Here is a 5172-nt window from a genome sequence, read left to right as displayed (position 1 = left end):
GACTTGACTCTCATGATTTATTTAACTTATTTTTGAAGAGTAATATAATAATAGATTCTTTGAAAAAGCCCACAGTTCAAATTTCAAGTGTTTGGCACAGTTCAGGCTCATGTATCCATAATATCTCAAAGCACTTTGTTCATTCTTTAAAAAACAACCTAGTTTAGCATTTATTGTCCACCCTCACATGTGCATTAGCTATGAAAAACTAAGGCATTTAACCATCATGGAATGGTTTTCATTATTTATCCAAATTGTCTTACACAGTTCTTTTCATCCCTTTTGTCCTGGGTTTCGCAATGCTGAAATGACCACTACAATGAATGGTGCAATCCAATCCTCAGAGATGTGCAGAAGTACACACTTTCCTTACTCAAGAAAAAGTGCAAATTCTCTGGTAAAAGCTGAAGTATGTATTTATTTTCACCCAAGTAAAAGTACAGCAGCACATGAAAGGATGTAGCACCGCATTTTGGGCCCCAGACACTACAGTGGTAGTTTGCCAAGAGCGTCCATCCCCTTCCCTCACCTGCCTGCTCTCTAGAAAATCAGAGAAAAAAAAAAAAGTATTTACAATGTTGCGTTTCTTTATAAGGTTGGTTGCTATGCATTTAATGGTTAAACATCAGAAAAGGAAGAGGTGTGTGGACATGACATTATATGCCTGAATGTAGCAAGGTATGTGGACTGCCCATGTATTAAGATCAGTGAGGGTACAAGTACACTGGGCAAATCTTATCATTCCTTTTGTATTTAAATGGTGTGACTTTGTTTATAGACATGACAAGACAATGAAATCACAAAAAAATCCTTTTATTTTTATTATTTTATTGTACATGATTATTGTAAGTCTGAAACCTTTTAAACATATATATCACCATTTCATTGATTCATTAGAGCTCAGTTAATAAGTTACAGCTATTACAAATGTTATATCTGTGAAATGTTTTTATTAGGCATTTCATAATTTTATAGTGATATTCATATACATTAAACATTTTTATTATATGTCAAGTATAAATATTATTGTACTAGTGTTGTGTTATAAAAATACATTTTTTTATACAAAATGGGTAACAGTGTAATAAAGATACACCAGTTAAATTCCATATTGACTATAAAATAGTCCTTTTGACATATAAAGCTCTAAAAGGGCTGGCCCCTCTGTATCTCCTGTTAGAAGTTACTGAACCTTATAACCCTGCATGTATCCTTCCCTCACAGGGTGCTGGCTTGATGACTGAGTGTTCTCATACAAGGAATACCAACTATGGAATGCACTTCCTACCCTCAGTACAGGATTCAGACACACACTCAATATTTAAGACTCAACTGAAAACTTAACTATTTGCATAAGCCTTAGGCTAGCATATCGTGTTCATGAAATTATATTGTCAAGTTACTCTGACCTATACACATCTTCTAAGTATTATGTTGCCACATTCATCGTCATAGTAAGTGACTATTTACTGCTCTCATTCTGTATTGTTTACCCTGTTCTCTCCATTTCCCATCTTATTCTCTGCTTCTATCCCTTCTCCAAGCTGTTCCTGCCGTCTCTCTTTTCTCTCTGAGCTATCCCTGCTCCTTTAGGTGGAATGGAACCAAGACTAAGCCTCCCTCTCCAGTCCCTGAACCAGTCTACTATCATAAGGTCATCAACCTTCCTGCCCACCTGTCCTTAGACGAGTCTCTACCACCACAAGGTTGTTTGCCACTGCATGCCTGATGAAGGAATCCCTTGACCTTTCGGAGCTCGCTTTCCACCATTCCTGGCCCTGGATATTGACACATTATTGCCATGTCACACTTCAGATTTAGAGACTATAATATCAATATAATCCTCCCACTTGCTGTAATCATTATTCCTACTTCACATTTATTGTTATTTTTTTGTTCATTCCTTCCATGTGTTATCCAGGGGAGGATGTGTTCCACTTTTTGAGTCTTGGTGTAACGGCCTGAGTGCCACAGGGCACGGAGCAGGACTCACAGACTCCTTTGATTTTGACAGACATTTATTAACACACGACGTAGACAACAACAGTGGCACTCACACATAACATTAAAGATGAACATGAATACACGCTTAACATTACCAAAGATTATATAAACATTGAAGGTGGCTACACAAATGAATGTTACAACTATAGAAACATTGACAGTGACAAAGATACATTGTTTCTCTCAACTTATTTTATTTCATCAGCTATACTCTTTTTCAAGTTGTATTGTATGGTCCATAAAAATGTTATTATTATTATTATTATTATTATTATTATTATTATTATTATTATTATTATTAGTGTACTTACTGTAGTGGAACTCAGCTCTGTGCTTTTGTCACAATGACAACAGGTGACAGCAAGAGCTTTAAGTCTGAAGCACATGAGGAAGTCATAGATTGTACACCTAAATACAATTCAGATTTTATCATATAAAACTTGTGCAGCAAAACTGCAAAATTTTATGATTTATTGAAAGGGGGCACCACCCTAAAATATAGGGGAAAACCACCAACAAGTCCTTGCGAAGTACCAAAGGTTTATTAACGTTATATTAGTCTAATTTCTAAATTAGTTCATATTTTGTGCAGTGACCGAATACCGTTGCTTCAAATATATTTGTCACGATGACCCACTTGATGAATAAATGAAGTTAGACAGGTGTTATAGGCTGCTATAGCGGACTCGGGTCAGGTGTACAGAATCCCTAACGAATGGCAACTGAGGAAGAGAAGAAAGGGGATTGACAGGATAAAGGAAATGCATAAAATAATATTAATAAACAAAACAACCAAAAGGCAAAAAACTGAAATCAGAAGGCTCGAAATTTGCGCAAGAAATCTATATGATTACGTTGGCTTTCACTGTATGTTTACCTTTTAAAAAAAAAAATCAGAATTTCATCAGCCATTAAACTTTTATTCTGTTCAGGTCTTTGAGATAACTCATTTTAGTGCATCTACCTGTAATTTGAGCCTCCTGTACATCTTACCTTGTTAAAAACTCAGTGTCTCCATCTGATCTAGCAAAACGGTGAATGCTAAACCGTATGCCTCTCGAGGTGTTCCCTCAGCTGGAAGATGTTCTCTCAGAGAGGCATATTTTCATCGAGAGCTCAATCAACAACTGCGGTGTCCGGAGCCTGAGCCTCCTGGACGATTGTCCTCGACTGGTGCGTCATCCTGCGTCCCTTTTCTTTCTTTTTTCGCTTTTCTCTTCCAATCCGGGCTTGAAAGTGGAGTGGAGAAATTGCTCCGCTCAAACACGGGAACCGTTGCCTTTTTTAACGTTTCACGGTCCCTGGGTCACGAATATCTTATTTATTTATTTATTTTATTTTATTTATTTATTTATTTTAAATGACGACAAACGCGGGTATGGGGACTAACCATGAAGTTCTCCCTCCGGATAGCGAGAGACAATCCATTTTCGACTGGTGTTCGCATCGGTGCGAAATATATGAAAACATATTTCTGGAGGCTTGACACAAAGACACATGCATCCATGCTCAGCTGTAGCATTATCGCTTCGTTGAAGTTTAAACCTCTTCCCCACTTGACAGAAACAATCACAGAAACAGTATAGACTGCGGAAGTGGGTCAGCCGACTGGGATTTTACCGGACCTAACGCTAGTTATCGTACGCTTCTTTAGTTCAGAATCGTGTGAACAGAAGCAAACTTTGGAAAGAGCAGAATTTCAAGATTATTTCTATCGCATCACTTATACGGTTGTCACGCGTAAAACATGTACCACTTTCAACGGATTCTGAGAAATTAACTAGGGTAAATACGGTGACGGCTGCCGTAATGATAAATTGGGACAGGGAAGTAATTGCGACCGCTATATCGTTATACCTAATCTTTATCTATGTTCACAGTCCATTTTGAAGGTACACCTGTTTCTTAGATTATATCCGGATTTTTCGTCAGTATATTTGTATTACTCGTGAAAATGTTCTGTTATATTTTATTATTAATCTTTTGGGCTGTTTGTTTTTCCAAACCTTACATACTCCGTTTAAAAATATGGTACGCCACGCGCAAAGATATCCTAGGGTTTAAAAGGCCTTTGGAAAACTGCAGTCACCCACATAAACACATGATGGCAGTAATACATAGTTCATGAGACGGGAGACAAACGGCGAACTCCCATATGCGTAGGCTTTGTATTAACTATGGGCGGGGCGAAACACTGATGCCTCCCAAACCCTCATATAATTAAATTAATTTAAATGAATTTATTTCTTTATTAGATCTTGGACTAAAGCATGATAAATACGTGTTGGTTTGCAATCATGCTGTTCAGGCCTTTAAAAATGTTCTGTAATCATGCAGACATGCGCCTAGTAGGTTTTGAATAAGAGGTGGAGATGGGTCTTAGCCTATAACTAAGTAGAAAAATCTCTGATATGAAAAAAAAAAAGTTTATTTAGTATGTAAACCATTTAATTTGCATTATCAGAGATTATGCAACAAATAAATTAACATTAAGATGACTTTGCTAGCAGGTTTCAAACACACAGTACAGGATTAGCCAGTCCAATAGTACTAAACTGGCAGTTTGCCACACTTACATTTTTCTTTCGACAGGGGACTGATGCCTCAATATCTGACTGCATTCTTCTGACGACCTGTTACTCAGTCGATCTCTTACTGGACTTGTTTTAAGATAAATGAACTCGAAGAGATGAAAAACATTCGAATAGCATAGCAAACTTTCACTAGTGCTACGTGTTAACAGCAGAATTATTAATGTATCGCATACCAGTACTTCTGTACCATTGCAGACAGTAGTATCTACTTCTATTCCATTGCATATTGTATTACTGCAATCCTTTTTTAATTCAAATTTGAGTCCACTGACGTATTCTATCCCGGTGTTGTTCTCAAATAACGGTAATTATAGCCTAAATGACGATGATAAGTCTCATTCCTATCACTTCACAAAATCTAAACTCACTATTGCTGATGTTTTATATTAGACGTCAACATCAGTGCAACCCAGGCCAGATCAGGTTAGAACTGGTGGCAGTTAGACATTTCCTGCAGTTTCGGTGTCTTATATGCCTGCCTGTTAGGTTCTGACTTTATCTTTAATAACACAGTGCAGATTTAAATTTTCAAGGCTTTGTTTGCTTTTGTAGCAAACGTAGAAACGTTGAAATA

Source organism: Electrophorus electricus, chromosome 8, assembly GCF_013358815.1.
Source record: "Electrophorus electricus isolate fEleEle1 chromosome 8, fEleEle1.pri, whole genome shotgun sequence".
NCBI classification, from domain to species: domain Eukaryota; kingdom Metazoa; phylum Chordata; class Actinopteri; order Gymnotiformes; family Gymnotidae; genus Electrophorus; species Electrophorus electricus.
Note: the sequence above shows the minus strand (reverse complement) of the source record.